The sequence below is a fragment of the Gopherus evgoodei genome, chromosome 5 (assembly GCF_007399415.2).
Source record: "Gopherus evgoodei ecotype Sinaloan lineage chromosome 5, rGopEvg1_v1.p, whole genome shotgun sequence".
NCBI classification, from domain to species: Eukaryota; Metazoa; Chordata; order Testudines; family Testudinidae; genus Gopherus; species Gopherus evgoodei.
In genome coordinates this window covers 123,820,070-123,840,593 of record NC_044326.1, presented here as the reverse complement: position 1 = coordinate 123,840,593, position 20,524 = coordinate 123,820,070, and the positions used below count along the sequence as shown (strand labels likewise).

At 42.9% G+C, this 20,524-nt stretch overlaps 1 long non-coding RNA gene across 1 annotated transcript; it reads left to right on the top strand.

Annotated features, from left to right (window-relative positions):
• The first annotated feature begins 372 nt into the window (after nucleotides 1-372).
• LOC115652762 lies at nucleotides 373-20,094 on the top strand. Its single transcript, XR_004000720.1, has 5 exons — nucleotides 373-478; nucleotides 3,103-3,108; nucleotides 4,484-4,490; nucleotides 10,367-10,371; nucleotides 20,084-20,094. It is a non-coding gene; the product is annotated as an uncharacterized LOC115652762 (long non-coding RNA).
• Nucleotides 20,095-20,524: the final 430 nt, after the last annotated feature.

The window sequence follows — 20,524 nt, the reverse complement described above, 5'->3', positions numbered from 1 at the left end:
CAAAACGTCTGTTAGTCTATAAGGTGCCACAGGACTCTTTGCTGCTTTTACAGATCCAGACTAACACGGCTACCCCTCTGATACTTGGCAAAAGATGTATCAGAGTCACCTCTGACCTTGGATCATGTCACCCAAATGATTGGTTTGAATCTCATCTGTAGTGTGACAGAATCAGGTACACAAAGTTTCCAACCCATCGTGCTGATGGCAACAACACTATGTGCCTACGTGTGATGTGTGCCAGGGGGAAAAAAACAAATGTTTCCCTGCCAAAAGTTGATCACGGGGTATTGGAAGGCTGCCTTTTTCACTGATCCTTTCAGGACCTGATATTAGCCAGGATGGGCAGAGATGGTGTCCCTAGCAACAGGAGATGGATTATTTGATCATTTGTTCGGTTCATTCCCTCTGGGGCATCTGGAATTGGCCATGGTTGGAACACAGGATACTAGGCTAGATGGACCTTTGGTCTGACCCAGTTCTTATGCAGGGAGGCAATACTTGTTACAAGCTCCCATATTCTTTAGCTGGTCCTTGGCTTCCCTTGCATTCTGCATGCTTCTGTAAGGCAGTTTGGTTTCTATGGTACTTAGACCAATCTCAGGGCATCCATGGCCAGGGGATTTGTTTAAAAGCTCTCTCTATCAGCAGCCACTGGTAAATACTGAATGGGTTACTTCACAGAAGTTACACCTGTCCTATCTTCCTATCTCTGTGTCCTTGGCCCATGTTGGGCAGCTATCATTGGACTGATCAGGTGTGTAGCTTTAGATACGGGGAGAGGGATGCTTGAAATTCAGTCGCCACATGGCAATGACTCATTATTTCATTTCCTCTTCTGCGCGACCCCAGCATGCCCTGGTCCTTCCCTCAGCCCCAGGTTCCCACACAAGTTCCACGGCTTCCATTCTGGACTCTGCATCAGGAACCTTGTCTTTCTACATGTTCATGTCATGTCACCCTGATCATTTACCTCCAGGCAGGGTACACAAAGCTGATGTCTTCAGTTGGGGACTTAGCTTGTCACTGGGGCTTCATCATAGCACAATGGGAATCTCTTCTGGGAGAAGCCTTCAGCAGGTTTCTACTTTCTACCAGGAAATCTGGGAATTCAACACCACATCCTTTTTCTCCTCCAATGGGGAAACAGACAACTGCTCTTCTTCACCCCTTCTTGGGAATCAGTAGTGGCAATCCTACTGATAGCTGATAGCTCTCAGTCCTCTCAACCAGCAACTTCCCTCGCTGTTTGCCACACATCTTAATAATTATAACACATGGGCAACACTCTTCTCAGCAGCCATTTACTTTTCCCATGTGTCTCTGTGCTCCTGGTCTGTGCAGCATGAACTTGAGTAGCAGAAGAAGAGCGCATGAAGGGAACAAGCACTTCAGGATGGGCTGGCAGAAGGATTCATTGTCATCATCAAAAGCAGGGCCACCTGTGTGCCTCCCTAGAACGTGGTACCTATGTAGTTGCCAAGTTAGACTGTGCCGAAAGCTGTCCCTGGTTAGATGTGTTGTCCCATGAGCTACATCTTCTGAAATGAACTGAAACAAGAAGTCAGTGGGCAATGGAGCTGCACCATATTTTTCATTGGGTGCAGCTCCATTGCCTTCAACGGATTTTTGTGCATTTTACACCAGCAAAGAAATTGGCCCAATACCTGCTTATTAAAACAGTAAATAGTATACATATTTTACTATATTTAGGAGCAGAATCACATTAATCACTGGTGTGATTTCACCAAAGAGAATATAGTTGCACTAGCTGAATCTGTCCCATTTTGTGTTCATTTTCTGGAGAAGAGTAATACAAAAATCACAAGTCACATAAGGCAATAGATTAAAATAATAAAGCCCTAAAGAAAGAGAGTCTCATCTAGTTAAAAAAAGACCAGTTATTGTTTACTCAGATGTTCCCCTTCAGGATTATTTGAAGGAAAGAGAGGTGGATTTTCTGCAGTACACACTTCTCTTCCAAAGCAGTTGGTTGTGGCGAAAGAGCTGACTCATCTTCAGGTAACGCATCCCACAAGGTCACACTTGCGTCATATGGCGCACCAAAATGCAATCTTTGACTAGGCACAGAATCCGATGAGATTACTTGCAAAAGCTTTTGAAATAAATCCTCCCATTAACCTTACCCTGTCTACTCAGATCAGAGAGCCTTCACAATAGGAATCGAGGGAAAGGAAATCATCTGGCATCATTTATGAAGATGAAGAAAGGGCAGCATCAGCTTTATTCAGTGTTCAAAGCACATGGGATTTTTCTTTATTTGGTTAAGATTCCTGCTGTATCAGTACTTCATAAAGTGTAACCTCTGCCATTGTTTTCCTGGTGTCTTGCTTTGACATCCGAATCCCATCACTTTGGCATACTCATTACAGCAAGTGGTGTTATATATAGGAACAAGATTTTCAGAAGAAACTAATCATTTGGGGTGTCCAACTTGAGACACCTTAAAGACACCTAATTTTCAGAGGGCTTAGCACTTAGGCCCCTTTAAGGTGTCTCAAATTGGGCACCCAAAAACTGAAGCACCCAAAATCACTAGGAAGATCTTGGCCATATAGGTGTATGTGCAAAGTCAACACAAGGCAACTGTTTTACTCTTTCAGAGCTACCCACGGGTATCATCATCTTCTGCAGTGCCAGCTTTACTCTCTGCTCTGAATTGCACTTGAATGTCTGTTGTCCCTGTTCCAAATCCTCTAGTGTCTAGCCAAATAGGCCTAGTATCAGCCACAGAATCAGCATTTCCATCATAATAATATGTCTTAGCTACTAAATGTATTCACTTCCAAGTGGTAGAAATGCAGCCAAAGAGCCTTCTAAAAGAATCTATCCCCATGGTCTGCATGTAAAACAAGAGTTAGATAGCCATAGCAGCAGCCAAGACTCGTCAGAATGTTATGTGGTTTCCAGAAGAGGTACATCCTTGTCAGCATTCAGAACTGAATCCACCCTGGCAAATCTTACAACTGTGGTGCTAGTGTTCACCAAACCTTTCTTTAAGCAACACAAAGAAAATAAACCCTCTCTGGAAACTACTAATTTTGAAGTCCTAAAAAGAGTTGGAATTTTTCCTGAAGGGAGGGAGGGGTTCCTTTCTGAAATGGATCCAAGTGGTGCAGGGCTCTGTCAGTGATGAGAAACAAGGGGTTAACATTTAAATGCAAAGGCTATTATTGGTGTTACAGTAGCAGCTAGGGCCCCTATTGACGCTGGTGCACTTTAGTACTAGGCACTGTACAAACAAATACTGAGTGAGAGACAGTTACCTGTTCACAGGCCTGAGTCTCTGATCCAGCAAAACTCTTGCTTAACCCTGAGCTTGTCAGCAGTCCCATGGTACGTCTACATTACAGGATTATTCTGATTTTACATAAACCGGTTTTGTAAAACAGATTGTATAAAGTTGAGTGCACACGGCCACACAAAGCACAATAATTCGGCGGTGCGCGTCAATGTATCAAGGCTAGCATCGATTTCTGGAGCGTTGCATTGTGGATAGCTATCCTGTAGCTATCCCATAGTTCCTGCAGTCTTCCCCGCCCATTGGAATTCTGGGTTGAGATCCCAATGCATGATGGTGCAAAAACAGTGTCGCAGGTGATTCTGGGTAAATGTCGTCACTCATTCCTTCCTCCATGAAAGCAATGGCAGACAATCATTTCGCGCCATTTTTCCCTGGATTGCCCTGGCAGACGCCATTGCATGGCAACCATGGAGCCCGTTTTGCCTTTTGTCACTGTCACCATATGTGTACTGGATGCTGCTGACAGAGGCGGTACTGCAGTGCTACACAGCAGCATTCATTTGCCTTTGCAAGGTAGCAGAGACGGTTACCATCCCTATTGTACCGTCTGCCATGCCATTGTAAATTGGCGATGAAATGACGGTTATCAGTCATTCTGTACCGTCTGCTGTGCCATTGTAAATTGGCGATGAGATGATGGTTATCAGTCATTCTGTACCATCTGCTGCTGTCATGGGTGCTCCTGGCTGGCCTTCGCTGAGGTCAGCCAGGGGCGCAAAGACCAAAATGGAAATGACTCCCCGGGTCATTCCCTCCTTTATGTTTTATCTAAAAATAGAGTCAGTCCTGCCTAGAATATGGGGCAAGTCTACTAGAGAACCAGAGAACCAGAGAGCACAGCCACTCCATGTCAGATCCCGCAGAAATGATGAGCTGCATGCCATTGTAGGTGGTGCCCCTGCAACAATCCCACCTGTTGCTTCCCTCCTCCCCCAACCCTCCTGGGCTACCGTTGCAGTGTCCCTCCATTTATGTGATGAAGTAATAAAAAATGCAGGAATAAGAAACACTGACTTTTTAGTGAGATAAAATGAGGGGGAGGCAGCCTCCCGCTGCTATGATAGTCCAGGCAGTACAGAATCTTTTCTTTAGACATGAAAGTGGCAGGGGGGCTGATGGAGCTCAGTCCCCAGTTGCTATGACGAAGACGGTTACCAGCTGTTCTGTACCATTTGCCGGGAATGACCGGGAGTCAATCCTATTTTTACCCAGGTGCCCCTGGCCGACCTCACCGAGGCCAGCCAGGAGCACTCACAGAATGATGAGCACGGCTATCAGTCATTTTGTACTGTACCATCTGCCACTGAGGAGGAGAGGGGAGAGGATGCTGCTGTTCAGTGCCGCAGCACCACGTCTACCAGCAGCATGCAGTAACCATACAATGACATTGGAAAAAGTCAAGAAAAGATTTTTTCCCTTTTCTTTCACGGGGGGGGGGAAGGGGTAAATTGACGAGATATACCCTGCACCATCCCGGACAATATGTTTGACCCTATAGGCATTGGGAGCTCAGCCAAGAATGCAAATGATTTTCGGAGACTGTGGGGACTGTGGGATAGCTGGACTCCTCAGTACCCCGTCTCTCCCTCCACGAGCGTCCATTTGATTCTTTGGCTTTCCATTACGCTTGTCATGCAGCACTGTGCTGTGGCCTCTGTCTATCATAGCCTGGAGATTTTTTCAAATGCTTTGTCATTTCATCTTCTGTAACAGAGCTCTGATAGAACAGATTTGTTTCCCCATACAGTGATCAGATCCAGTATCTCCCGTACAGTCCATGCTGGAGCTCTTTTTGGATTTGGGACTGCATCGCCACCCGTGCTGATCAGAGCTCCACGCTGGGCAAACAGGAAATGAAATTCAAAAGTTTGCGGGACTTTTCATGTCTACCTGGCCAGTGCATCCGAGTTCAGAGCAATCACAATGGTGCACTGTGGGATACTGCTCAGAGGCCAATACCATCGATTTGCGGCCACACTAACCCTAATCCGACATGGCAATACCGATTTCAGCACTACTACTCTCGTTGGAGAGGAGTACAGAAACCGGTTTAAAGAGCCCTTTATATCGATATAAAGGGCCTCATTGTGTGGACGGGTGCAGGGTTAAATTGGTTTCACGCTGCTAAATTCGGTTTAAAGGTGTAGTGTAGACCAGGCCCCAGTGACTTAAACAGGGGCCTAAACAGACAAAAGGTGGGAGGGGAAATGCAGGCACAGTAACTTACAATGGTCACACAGCAGGTCACGGGCAAAGCGGGAAAGAAAACTCTCTTCTCATGACTCCCATTACCAGGCCTTATCCACCAGACCACACTTCCTGTCAGCAATGCTGAGCTGATCTGGACCTTCCTCTCACTGCTGTTTCTTCATGACAAGAGAATTTGCTTTTCCAGAAGCAGCCCCTCTTCACTATGATTCCCTCTTCATGCAAGATTTCCTCTCATTTTCTCCACCTTACTTTCTGTTTTCTGCTTCCTCCTCTGAGTTTCGCTGCCTGCATTATTGTCTCTGCCCATTTCTCCCCACATTGGTTTTTCCCCCTTTCTTCCCATCCTTCATTAGTACAATCTACTCAAGTTCTTCTGTAATTGTCTCTTTCTTTTTATTTCCCTGCTCGTTCACATTGCCTTCTGCTCTAAGTGCTTTGGAGTCTAGACACGTAACCACGTTGTCTCATTTAGTCAGGGAACAAGCCAAGCTGTCCAGAGCGGGATTTGAATGGTGCCATGTCAGTTCAGTAATAAGTGCCCAGACCCATGGCTCACATCTACAGGCTGCACTGAAACTTGGGAAAATGTATTTTAATCTCCATGGACAGTTTGTATTAAGTCTGCAATCAGAGCAGAGACTCAGAGGCAATGTAATCTGAATGTAATCATAGGGATTACACTGTTAGGCCATCTCGTCTATACCTCTGCCAGTGCAAGATTGTTTGCCCTCTCTAGGATTGGTAATAGAGTGTGGAGCCAGGTAACATCTCCATGTCATCACTTCAGATCCAGCCCAGATCAACAGTGACCAAAAATCATCTGATGACCTATGTGAACTGAGATAGTCACACTCCAACACTCACCATCAAACAACTGTTTCTCTTCTTGGTAGTCCCAAGAGCATTCAACAAAGTGAAACCAATGTATTGGAGACTGATTTGCCCTCTTGTCCCTCAAGTAGGCCTCTCCACCTCAGATGTAAATCACAGTGGCAGGTTAGTGTGGGCAAAGCGTGTATAGCTGCCACCCATACTGTGCCTGGTTTGGTGGATAAAGGAGATCTCTTTCTCCAGGGCTGTCACTCTGATACATTTCACAAGTGCTGCATGTGCTCAAAAATAAAAATAAAATTAACCTAAGGCCATCATATGATACCAAGGAGACAATCTAAGCCATATGTTCTGATAGACACACACTTCTCAGGTGAGTTACAGCATTTAGCCTTTGGCCTGATACTTAGCAATAATACCCTTATGGTGAGATCATGTATTTGTCATAAGACTTTGTTGTGTTGCAAGCCCCTATCCCTAAGATACCTTATGTGCCTTTGGCACTCTACCTCAATAGCATTTTAACTGTCTGAGTTGAAATTGTCCCTGAAAGTTGGTCATTTCTGTAAAGCAGCATAAATTAGTGCTGTGTTGAATCGAAGCATCAGTTAAGCATTATGTACTTGAAATACAATAGACCAGATTCTGATCTCAGTGATCCATTTGTAAATCTGGAGTAACTTAACTGACTTTGATGCTGTTACTCCAGATTTACACAGGCAAAACTGAGTTCAAAATCTGGCCCGAAGTCTGCTGAGAAAAATCATAACATTGTTATAATACAATGGTAAATTAACTTTTGTTAAGAGTTGTATTTTATTTGTACACCTAAAACCTTCAGGCAGTTGTAATTCAGTGACAAGAAATTATTCTTTCAGTACTCTGGGGTAAAGATTTTAAAACAGATCCTTAAAAAGTATCCACAACTGCTATTCTTCATCAATTTTGTTAGAGCGTTGTTTGGTACTAAGCATGAAGCAATGTTTGGGACTGTCTGTGTTACATATCACATATATGGGATCATACACTCCTTTAACATAGTCCCATTCCTCCACAGATCATGTCTTTATTGCCATCTGCAAAGCTGCTCCCTCTGCTTCCAGCTCCAAACCTGTAAAGTACTGAGAGTAGGGATGACTGTAATGCACTTGGTTATGGAATGAAAGATCACTGCCTGCCTGATTTCTTTCCATACAAACACACACACACACACCTCCCTGTTGTGAAACAGTATGCAGATGGGCGTAGGCACTGGCTTGGATTACTATTGGTCAACTTCTCATCCAATGACTGCAAAGAAAATAATATTTTTTTCTTCCCATTCATATACCCTGGGAAAGAACATGCTTGTGACTTGCAATTCTTGTTCAAATCTGTATTATATACATACAGCTCTTAACTGAGCGTAATTCACAGTCTTTTCTGAATAGTTATTTTATTATTGACCTCTATGTGCTCTGCTCTTTATGTTTATTATATTTCCCCATCTATTTGCCTCTTGTTCAACATGTAGTTGCGGCTGCTAGGAGGTTTAATAAGGATGCACAGATTGTGGTATCTTCAGTATGTGTATGCCACTCACGCTTGTGTTTGTGTCTCATCCAGCTCACCTGTTTCAGCTGAGTGCTGTCCTAGGGTCTGGGGCATGGATGAAAGCAAGCTGTCTGAGGCTCAGTTAAAACAGAGGGGATGTTGGTGGCCTGTGGAAAGGAATTGAAAAATGTGGGAGGATTGTATCTGTCTTTGTGATTTTCCTGCTGTTTGCTACTCACTTGAGGAGTTTGGTTCAATCCCCAGCTGTTGTTGGGTGACTGTGGGGCAGGCTTTTCATCTACATCTAGCTAGAAGGTTGCAGCTTTTTCTTTCTGATGTGAAATTTGTCACTGTGCTTCATGCCTTTGTCATCTCAAGATTAGACTTGCAATGTGCTCTATTTGGGGCATATGATACATGTTTGTGGCAAACAAAAAGCACATGGCATCAGTGCTACACAGTTTGCAAAATGAAATTTTACAGCCTAAAGTAAATGCACTCAGAGTAACGAAAGCGGAACACTTGAGTCCTTCATGCTACACAGAACATGTAATATTCAGTGTTTTCAAGACAAAAGAATATGTATAGACTATGAGAAAGGGCGAGGCATTGCAGCAGTTGTTCTCTCTAGATAGATATCCCCTGCTCTCACCCTTAGTGTTGTTTTGTGGGTAGTTATTGCGTTTTCTAATATAATTCTATTGTTCCCAGTGTTCCAGAAATGGTTTCCATACAAAGTCAATGTCTTGGGCTTACCCATCAGAGTTATTCAAAAACTTGTGTTTAGAATTGTCCAAGCTTACTGCTTTTAGCATAAGGAAGTACCTAGAGATAAGGCCTGGCAATATACAGAGATTTAAATTAACTCTGCAGTCTTCAAAATATATTTTTTTCTGGCTATCACAGGCCTGACCCAGAGCCCACTGAAGTTAACAGTAGTCTTTCCATTGACTTAAATGAGGTTTGTATCAGGTCCAGTGAGCCTGCTCCTGCAGCCCATAGGATGACAAAATTTTCCTTTGACTTAAATGGGAGTTTTCTCAGCATAGGAATTGTGAGAGAGCCTAAATCCCAAATTGTTGAAATCTTAGATCATGAGATTTGAGTGATTATGTTTCTCTCGCCCATTAGACCACTGGATATTGGGAACAGCACAGAGCCAGCATTTACTGGAAGTCTCTTGGTTGATCTATCAAGTCCTTGAAAGAAGTAACACAGAGATGTGGAATTTCTTTCCAGCCGCCATCATCCTGTGACTGCCCCAAACTAGCTTGTTACATTTCAGTGAGGGGGAAAGTCTTAACCCTTTAAGATGTGTTTTTTGCTGCATTAGATACAATGAAAAGCCTCTGTCTGAATGTCCTGTTTGAACTGCCATGATAAAAACATGCAGCTGTAGTGTCATTTGTGATTTTGAGAGGAAGAATGTCCCAATGGTTAGGGATCTAGCCAGGGAGAGACCTTGGTTCAATTCCCTTCTTTGCCACAGACTTCTTGTATTAGCTTGGGAAAGTCACTTAGTCTCTCTCTGCCTCAGTTCCCCATCTGTGACATGCGGATAATAACAACTGCCCTGTCAGACATTAAAGATTCTAAAGTGCTCAAACCATATAAGTACCACAGAGCTTAGGAGCTGCAGTTTGCTTGGCAGTGTGAAGCCGAACAGCTATGTATCTAGGACTAGCACAATACACAGAAGCTGGAATGTTCCAGCCAGTTGCTTGCATTGCTGGTACATGATGTGGCTGATGTGAGGCCCTGATGAAATGTTAAGGAAGAACTTGCATTATCTGTCAACTATCCTTAGGGCCTGCCTGCTTGCTGATCAGATTCACTGCTCACTTTGCTCCCCTGTTCCCAGGGGTGTGTAAGATTCAACAGACAGTCATATCAGTGTGGTTCTTCTTTCTTCTACAAAAGGGAACATGACGTAGGGAGCCCATACGGTGACTGGGCATCACAGGGACCCGTTTATCTAAGTCAGGGGTAGGCAACCTATGGCACAGGTCCTGAAAGCGGCATGCGAGCTGATTTTCAGTGACACTTGCACTGCCTAGGTCCTGGCCACTGGTCTTGGGGGCTGTGCATTTTAATGTAATTTTCAATGAAGCTTCTTAAACATTTTAAAAACCTTATTTACTTTACATACAACAATAGTTTAGTTATATATTATAGACTGATAGAAAGAGCCCTTCGAAAAATGTTAAAATGTATTACTGGCACGCGAAACCTTAAATTAGAGTGAATAAATGAAGACTCGGCACACCACTTCTGAAAGGTTGCCGACCCCTGATCTAAGTGTTGAGATGGAAGTTGAGATTATCTGCCCTCAGAAAACTAAGATATTCATCCTGTCAATTAACTGACACTTCAGCTGCTGATGCACATTCTAGCCCATGACTCACCACTCCTTTGGAACTTAAAAGCAAACTGCAGTGTAAAGTTATAATACATCTGATAGCGCAGTGTGTGTGTGCATGTTTATAATATGGAATGGATCAAATTGATTTGATATGACAATCAATGAAAAAATGGCAGTGTCAAGAAATATCTAACATTATTTTGAAGCTACTAAGCTTTTTAGATTTGTGTTATTAACATGTGAAGTCAGCAGTCTCTTGTCATCTTCACAAATTAGTTATTGCATCTCTATCAGATTCATGAATTAAAAAAAAACATTCCAGAAAGATTTGAACCAGGACAGTGGATAGCTGGAAAATAAATAGAGGAATAGAACCTAAACCAACATTTTCGGTTCTATAGTTATATTTAGTATTGTGACTGACTTATACTTTAATATAGGTTTCAGTAGCCTGACACAATGACAAATGGTTTGAAGTAGTATATTGTTATGATTGGATTGACTGGGTGGTTGTTGCAATTTCAGGTAAGAAATAATATTAACTAAGGGAGATAAGGGCCTTGAGTCTCTGGTGCACTATAGCTGTGCTCTGTGTGCTCAAAGCAGCCCGAAAGCCAGCAGGTCTGACCAGGGAAGGATTTTCCAGCAGTTCTTCTATCGTATCCCCTTCCAGCTGCTGGGGTAGGAGTCATGGCCAGCGAAAAAGGTTATGGCTAGGTTGTCGATGCATCCTGCTGATCCCCAGGTACCTTCAGGTTGCTCTGACTTATACCACAGAACCAGATGTACTTGGGAGACACAAAGCCACCTTTTCATGCCACCCACCTCCATACTTTTACCTTGTTCTCCTGGGTCTGTCTGGAGAATTTGCGCCACATAGTAGACTCTTTGTCCAAGTGACATTGCTACAATTATCTGTAAGCTCAGAGCAAACCAGCCTTAGAGTCAGAGCCACTTCAAGCTCCTGAATGACTCCATTTCATTATACAAGTTGGTAAATGTACCGAGCTGTGCTGCTATCAAAACAGGTTGAGCAGGTGTTTATGGAAAATTTTTCCTTTCAGTTAACTCAGAGGGAAGCGTGTGACTGACTCACTATTTCCTGCAGCAACTGGCATTCTTGTGACCAGAGGGGTGTCAACCATGGACAAATGCCAATGTGAGTAATTGCATTCTTCTCTCCTGGAACGCCTCCTGCTGTTTGATATGCAGGAGTTATTTTTCCTCTTCACTCCTTCAAAAAAAAAAAAAAAAAAGACTGGTTATGTAGTCAAATGTTTCTAGGACAAAACTGTTGCTGCTTTTCACCTAAGAGGAAGCTACATTTCACTATTTCTTTCTTGTAATACCCCACTCAGCATGATGGATAACCAAATGGATAACTGCATATGGTTTAATGCTGTAAGCAGGACTAGGAGTCCTATTCTGCCCTCAACCCATTTAGAAAGTGGATGGGGTTGCACAGGCGTAAGTTGAGGAGCTGATGGCAGAACAGTTCCAGAAGGAACTTTGATATCTGGAGATCACCTTGAACTCAGCTTCACATGTCACTCAGCAAGTAGTATTCCACATAGATACTCCCTCTCCTGCTCTTGGCCATCACACATCTCAGATGACATTTTAGCTGATATGGCTGATCATAAGTAACCTAATGATCTCTGATGCTTGGAGAGGCTAAAGAAAAAATCCAGGTATGTAATGTATGTACAGATATATGAGACTGAAGGTATGTATTAGCATTTGTATCATATACACTGGTCTATCTGAGAGACAGAACCAGCAGTTAGCCAAGAGATAAACATACTTAGTGACTGTTTTGCAGTTTGCCAGGGCAACAGAAACTCTAGAATGAGTATTGGTGTATGTGTTGTTATTACTGTATGAATGTAAGCATGTTTGAGTCATTCTGTGTGTAAGTGGATGTTTGCCTGGATAAATGGGTGCATATACCTCTACCAAACCAGAGCCGATATTTATAGCTGTGTGCTTGTGTAATTGAGTAATATGCTGGCGCTTTGCAGGAAGGTTAAATTGTCTTCATTTCAGATATTTGGACAAACATCCTGGATCTGCATATTAGCCTTCTGCAAATTTTTCTCTTCCTTATACAGGGTTTAAACCCGTACGGTTTAAAAACAACCTAATGGGGGCCCTTTCCCTCATCTTCCCCCCAGCCTAGAAGAATCCTGAACAGCTGGTAGAAAACCTCCCTGGATGGTTCATAGTTGTTTTATTTTAAAGGTCAATATGAATGGGATATCTGGGTTCCAAAAGTTCAGAGGGGAAACCCCATTTTGGGTATGTCTGTATTCACAACATGATCCTAATAAGTAGATAAAGTGTGTAGTAGGCACTTGCATGTTTGCTTCGAACAAGTAGGCATGGAGATGTCTTAGAGATAGGGGGGCTTACAGCAAATCACTTGGGGGAAGATTGTTTTGATATACTATCTGTACAGTGTTCAGCACAGCTGCGTCCAGATCCCGACTGGGGCCTCTGAATGCTACTGTAACACAAAGTAAGACAAAGTAAACTAATAACAGACAGCTAGAGAAGGAGACTGGAAGTCGGGGATCCGGGTTCAGTTCCTGGCTCTGCCACTGGCTCTCCTGGACAAGTGACTTTTAAAAAGAAAACTCTTTGACTCAGTTTTCCCATCTGTAAAATAGGGATAATAGTACTTAGTGACATCAGAACAACCAAAGTGCTTTGAGATAATCAGTGAATGGCATTTATTTTGTTTAAAGCTTCATTTCCCCAAGTTCTCATTTTCTAAGTCCAGTATTGCTGGAATTATACTGCACCTTATCTCCATTTAACCACAAGAAATTTGTGGTGTTCTTGATGTCATCATTGGAAAAATGAAAATTAAAACACCAGAGGCATTGGTAGAACTATTCAAGTTGGTTAAGTGATTTGTCACTTTACAATATTGACATTAAAAAGCTGGAAGGAAATACAGCACTGCTGAACAAACACAGTAATTAAAAATGTGCTAACGATTGGCCTATTATTTTAAGTCATACCCACTTGGCTTTGTGGTTTCTTATCATACATACCAACACTGATTGCTGCATTTTCTTTCTCTCTGTTATTTTGATAATACCAAGCAAATCTTCTTTAAAATGAAATGAAAATATCTTATGGAAAAGTCCTATACAATTTAGTAGAAAATTATAACTTTTCTGTAGGTTGTTTGAAACATTCTATAGAATTTAAGAGAAAATTATCTCTCTACACCAAAATTCTATTTAAATAGTTAAACAGACACAATTCTCTATTAAATTTTGTACATTTTAGAGTAATTTCTACAGAACCTATTGTATTTCTGTAGAATTCTTCTGTTTTAACTCTTACACAAGGGAATGTCTGATATTTTGTAACAAATGGTGCCAAAAGATGGCATATTGGACACAAACTTTTCAGTACAAAGAGAGAACCAACTTTGAAATATTGTGGGTGAAGTCCTGGCCTCCTAAATTCCAACTACTTCGTACTTGGATGCCAATCGTAGGGCCCAGGATTTCATCCTATGAGTGGAAAGTCATAGAAACAGATTTTATTTTCATATTTGAAGCTGGTTTCTGAAAGTTGGCAGGTGTCATAAACAGATAGTTAAGGGTTAATGTCTCTTTCACCTGTAAAGGGTTAACAAACAGTGAACCTGGAACACCTGACCAGAGGACCAATCAGGAGACAAGATACTTTAAAATCTTGGTGGAGGGAAGTCTTTGTTTGTATGTTCTTTCTTTGTCCGTGTTCTCTCTGGGTTCTGAGAGTTACCAGACGTACCTACAAGCTCTCTAATTTTCTGTTCAAATAATGAGTATAAGTACCAAAGGCGGTTTAGTCTTTTGATTGTTTTCTTTATTTGCAAGTGTGTATTTGCTGGAAGGATTTTAATGTGTATTTGTGCTGGGGGGAAGGCTCCTCTCTTGTGTCTATAAGCTAAAAGACCTTATAACATTTACCATCTAAATTACAGGGACAACTTTTACTTTTTTTTTCTTTCTTTTTATTAAAAGTTTTTCTTTTAAGACCTGATTGATTTTTTCCTCTTGTTAAGGCTCAAGGGAATTGAGTCTGTACTCACCAGGGAATTGGTGGGAGACAGGAAGAGAGAAGGGAGGGGGGAAAGGTGGAATCCCTTTGTTTAGATTCACGGAGCTTGAATCTGGATTACTTCTTGGGGAGGGGGAGATAGGAGGGGGCAAGGTGCACTCCTCTCTGTTTTTAGATTCAAGGAGTTTGAATCACAGTGATCTTCCAGGGTAACCCAGGGAGGGAAAGCCTGGGAGAGGCAACGGTGAGGGAAAGGGTTTACTTTCCTTGTGTAAGATCCAGGGGGATCTGGGTCTTGGGGTCCTCTGAGAAGGTTTTGGGGAGACCAGAGTTTACCAGGCACTGCAAGTCCTGGTTGGTGGCAGCACTACAAGATCTAAGCTTGTAATTAAGCTTAGGGGGATTCATGCTGGTACCCCATCTTTTGGACGCTAAGGTTCAGAGTGGGGATTTATACCATGACAGCAGGTCTCTTCTGAAGGCAAGCAATGACCTCAGATGATCTAGCAGAAAATAACTATATCCTTTTCAGTTGCAGAGTCCCAGCAATCTAGGGACCCTAGCGAAAGATCACGCCAACCCTTTAGCTCTTCCTGTTATAGAGCAGCTTTCAAGTACCTAAGGAATTTAAGAAGTGAGAAAGAAAAATGGAGAATAGCCCTCAGAGAAGTCAAAGCAATAGCCTCACTCTGTGGCATACTGCCACTGAATTAGGAGGGAACTGTTATGCTATCCCTATGAAACGTCTCCTAGCTAGATGATTATAGTGCATTTAATTTCAATAACATTTGGCAATATCCTGTCATGCCAATAAAGTTTATTGTAGCAAAAGCTGTTTGAACAGTTACATGTTGCTGCTCAAGTCTCTCAAGTCAATGAAAACCAGAGATGTGTAGATTTCAATGCCACTCCAGAGGGCTGGGTTTTATTTAAGGAAGCTATAACAGGTTTCACAATAAACACATACACTAGTATCAGGTGGATTGAGATATAATAGTACTTCCTTGGGTTACAGTAGTCACTGCAACAAACGTTGGGAGTGAGGAAAAGAAATTGTTTTGAGTGAATTTCAGGGAAACAGTAAATACTTTTCCACTCCTTCATTGGCCCCTTAACATCTTGATCATCAGCAGGCCAGGATTTACCTTCAAGGGAATACCTGTTAAGGAATTATGCTGATTATGTTAAAGTTGGCAGCATCCTGTTACTTTTCACTCAAGGTCCCATTGTGTTAACAGAAGCCAGAGACAAGTGTAGAATTTAACATATTAGCATTGTTACCATAAACTAAAGGAGATTCACAAGCCATGCAAATAGCCTAAAAAGAAGTAGGGTGAAATCCTGACCCCACAGAAGCCAGTGGGAGTTATGCCATTGACTTCAGTGGAGCCAGGATTTTAACCATAGCCTTCAGTCATGCAATTGTATGCCAGCATTTATTGCTGCAAATAGGCAAGAAGAGTAAAGACAATAACTACCTCCCTGTTCTCCCCAACTCTCAGGGTCCTCGTTTTCAGGGTTTGTAAAATATGCAATCCTTCAGGCAGAATGGAAGATTTAATTCCAAGAAAACGACTAGGAGGACACTACTCCACCCTCCTGATGGAATCACATACAAAGGCCATGTCTACACTACAGGCTAAATCAACACTACTGTGATCAATTCAGCGGTGTCAATTTATTGGGTCTGGTGAAGACACACTAAGTCACTGGGAGAGTGCTCTCCCATTGATGTCTGTACTCCACCTCCCCCAGAGGCAGTAGCTATGTCGATGGGAGATGTCTGCCATCGACACAGCATGGTAAAGACACCACTGTAAGTCAACCTAAGTTCAGGGCTGACCGGGGCGGGGCAAGAGGGGCAGTTTTCCCCACGCCCCGGACCCCACAAGCCCTGGCCGAGAATCCCTTCCCTGCCTAGAGGTGCCTTTTTAATTTTGACTCACCCGGTTGCGGTCCTGGTCTTTGGTGGCGGGCCTTTCACTCGCTCCGGGTCTTTGGCGGCACTTCAGTGGTGAGTCCTTCAATGCTGCCAAAGACGTGGAGCGAGTGAAGGACCCACCACCGTCGCCGAAGACTTGGAGCACCGCCTGGTGAGTACAAGCGCCGGAGCAGGTGGCGCCTTTTTATATGTCCGCTCCCCCGCTTTGCCCCAGGCCCCCTGAATCTGCTGTGTGGCCCTGCCTAAGTTACCTCGATTTCAGTTACGTAACTTACATAACTGAACTAGCATAGCTTAGAACGACTTACCTCATTAGTGTAGACCAGCCCAAAGAAAATTGGACAATGCATGTTGGACAGAGTTTGGAATGTATGGAGCTCTGTCACTTGCTATGGCTTAGGACCATCCTGGGAACTGTGCTGGCCTATAACTCTGGCTGGAGAGAGAGAACATCAAATCTGAGGCTGAGACAAGCAGCCTCACATCAACCACTGCCAGACACTCAAGATAACATTGTTAGTGTCTAGATCTTGTGGTTATAAAATGTTAGGGCCTGATTCTGCAAATGCTAACTGACTTGAGTAATCCTTACTCATGCAAGTAGCCCAGGAAGGGTTCACGGGATATATTAGTTAAGGTTTCATGACATATTCCCTTTCCATTAAAAAACCACATTGATGCATTATTCCCACCTATCCATGCCCTGGCCTCACAATACAGATAGTGCCATCCTTTTGGGGTTGCTCATAGTTCTGGTTTCCCTATTATCACATGAGAGATGAGACAGGACAGGCAAACTGACAGAGAAGGTGTTTGGGGTAATGTTGACAAGCCAACTCTGAGCCTTTTTAGGTTTCCCTGTCACAACTCTTAATGCATTGTAAATTCAGAGTCATTCCAATGTGCACTTGTGCACCTGTGATATATTCAGCTGTTCTGTTTTATTAGCTGCTTCAGAGAGAGAGATAAATACTCCTTAATTTGAGGTGTAGCTGTAGCTTATGTTATAGCACTTCACAGCCTCTGGCTAACTGTTTTCCCTTTCTGTAATCTTTTAAATATGGATCCTCACATGCTCAAGCATCTTCAGAGCTGCTAATAAAACAGAATAGCTGAATATATCCCAGATGCACGTGTGCACATTGGCATGTCTTGGTATTTGCAATGGATTAAGAGTTGTGACTAACTGCACTATAACTACCCCTTTAATTTGCAGTAGGTGTACCACAGAGTGAAAATAAACGGCATTGTGATCGTGATCCTGATCCTGAGAGCTGCTGAGCATCTGCAACTCCCACTGACCTCAGCCAGGCTGAGACTCTGCATGAAGTATAGTAAATTAAAGATTGTGAAGATTATTTGAAAGGCCTTTTCTCTTAATCACCACATTGGTAGCATTCCTTCCCCATCCACCTTACCAGGACTGACCACTGCAGCTTGCCTTATTCTGCCCTGATCAAAGAGGAGCCTTTTGTAAATGGCTCCCTTTACTTATTAATGTTCATTTTTGCATTGCCTGGCCAGTATCTGGATTATCTCAGGAGCCAGAGGTCTCAGGAGTCCTCCTTGACCGTTTTCTACATTTTTCTCCCTCTTTCATTAATGTCTTGGTGAGAATGCAGAAAGCACTAAACAGAGTGTGTAAAAAGCAACTGTTGCCGGCAGATAACTGCCTGAGGCCAAGCAACAGCGGGGGGGGTCCGTCGCCTGGTGTGCCGCGCCAATAAACACACCAGGGTGGAGAAGCAAACCAAGTTTATTTGAGATCTCAAAGCGGTGCAGGGAGATTGACTCAAATCAAGCACACCTAAAACAAGCAGTCTGTTCCTTTATATCCATGAGAACTTTTCTCACTGACTAGCAATCCCCCGTTTCCCCTCCCTCCTCCTCCTTCCTCCCCCTGTAGCAATTCCGTAAGCGCAGGTGCATTAAGTAATCTTGGCCGCAGCAGCTCGTTAGTAAGTTTTCCTTCTGCAAATTATCTTGTCCTTCTGCTAAAGGTGCACAGGCCTCATTATTTCTGCTTTAGACCAGTTAGAACTGTTGCAACTGATAACGGCTGTTACACCTGGCCTTTTAGGTCGATTAAAGTTCAAACATGGAGGGACTCTTGTCTGCTGAGGCCTAAAACCAGGAAGGCTCCATACTCTTGTGGCCTTCCACCCTCCCGAGTTACGTAGGGTTATGCTTAGTGACACCAACAACTCCCTCCTTTGAGAATACTCAACAAACTTTTGGCTGAGTGTTCTCACATTTAAAGGATAACATGTGATTAAGCTCTAGGGAGCTGGAGTGCTTTACAGCAAGCAAGCAAGAGAAGAGTAACAATACACAACACCACACCAGTGAGCAGGAGGTGAACAATGCCTTCCCCTATTTCTCCCAGGTTGAGTAACCAGCCCCAGAGGGAATTAGAAATAGTGGGTTTCCTTTCCTGGGCCTTCCACTGTTCAAAAGCCTGTTTGGCTGACAGGATGTGCCTGTTAATATCCTGTGCGCTTTCTGGGACATAAGTGCAGCATTCATCCCCTATAAGGGCGCACACCCAGCCCTGGGAAGCCACACTTCCACCCAGGAAGTGTCCAAGTATGTCTCCATGATCACAGATCAGATGGTATTCCTGATGCGTCTGTAAGGGCAGTGGGCCAAGTCTGGTATTTAAGATCACTCCAAATGGCCATCAGCTGGTAATTCAGGAAATCCCGAATTCCTAAACATACTAGATCCCACTGCAATGCCTTCCCAGCCTCAGTGATATTTAATACCATCTTTTCTTGGTGTAGTACTATAATACACCTGTTATTTAACTATTCTCAGGTACTGTCAAAAGGCATTTCCATTAATAGCATACATTGTTAGTCACTGGAATGGTTTCAATACGGGTAAAATTTCTAGTAGCAGAACAAACTCTTTGGGTACTTGTTATTTAAAATCCAATTAGAGAGAGATATATATGCTGAAGGATTTATCCAAAACACAGGGCGCAGCCTGTAGAATAAACCCCAAAATCCAATTAATACCACATTCCCAAACATGGGTCCCACAAATGTCCTCCCACCAGTGTATAATTCTTTGTTTCTTCACCAGGGTCAGTTCTTAATGTCCTTTCTAGTCAGGAATTCCTGGACTTTGGCAATTTCAGTGGAGCGAGTGTTCCTTCTTCTTTCCCAAAACAGTTGTGGTGCAGCATCCTTGTACTTTTTCCCTACTGTCCAGAAGGCACAGTGGAGCTAGAAGGTGAAATAGGCTAATCATCAGTAGGAGAATTCTCCCGAGGTGGAGGGGTCTTTTTGCAGTGAGAATCTTGGGTCCAAGCAGTCAGTCTTTGGCACTTCACAGCGGTGTTGGTAGGTAGCAGGACTTAATAAGGGCCTTTCCAGCATGGAGCCAAGGCAGTCTTTTGTCGGTGGACCTTTACATCAATCCCGTCTCCTGGTTCCAAGGAGTGGCAGGGCTGCTAGGGTCTTTGGGTAGCCCTTCTTTACCTGTGAGAAAAGAAACTTAACACATTTCATTAGTGCCTGGCAATGTTTTTCAGATCTCATAGCTGTGTGGGCAAATTCAAGCCCTCCTTTTCCTAGTTGTTAGCCAAGTCTTAACTGTGAGCAGTGTCCTTGAATGGAGTCAGTGTCTTATCTATAGCCTGAACTTGCTATTTTATTTTATTTTATTTTATTTTTTCAGTTAATTCATTCTGTTCTTTGTCCTTCTTCCCTTCTTGGCTTCTCTTAACCTGCAAAGGAAACTTCCACTTTTTACTTATACACCTTCTTCCCAACAATGAAGACATAAACATTGTCATTATACAGTACATTAGTCTTATTATTTAATATATGCCACACACACCCTTTTACTAAAATAACCTTATTACAGAGCTTTGGAGCAACAAGCCAGGACAAGCACACCCACTTTGAGGAGTTCACTCAATACAACCTCTAGTCCAATAGCCTTCCACCATCCCCAGCCCTCTGGCTAGAAATCTGAGGTAGCCAGAAAGATCCCATGTACAATATGGGGAGTGGGTTAACTTTTCATGTCTTTGCTTTCAAAGACTGTTGGTATGCAAATTTTAACAATTTTGCAATTAACAGTTTGACCAATAAAGTTTCTTTTCCTTACTTAAGGAAATGCATTAGACTTTAGTATATTACATTCTCCTGATTTATCTAAACACTTTGTATTTCAAGTTGAACAAAACAAGTATCTGCATTTTAATTTAACCTTTTTGTTTGATTTTAAACCAGACCACTTCATAAAA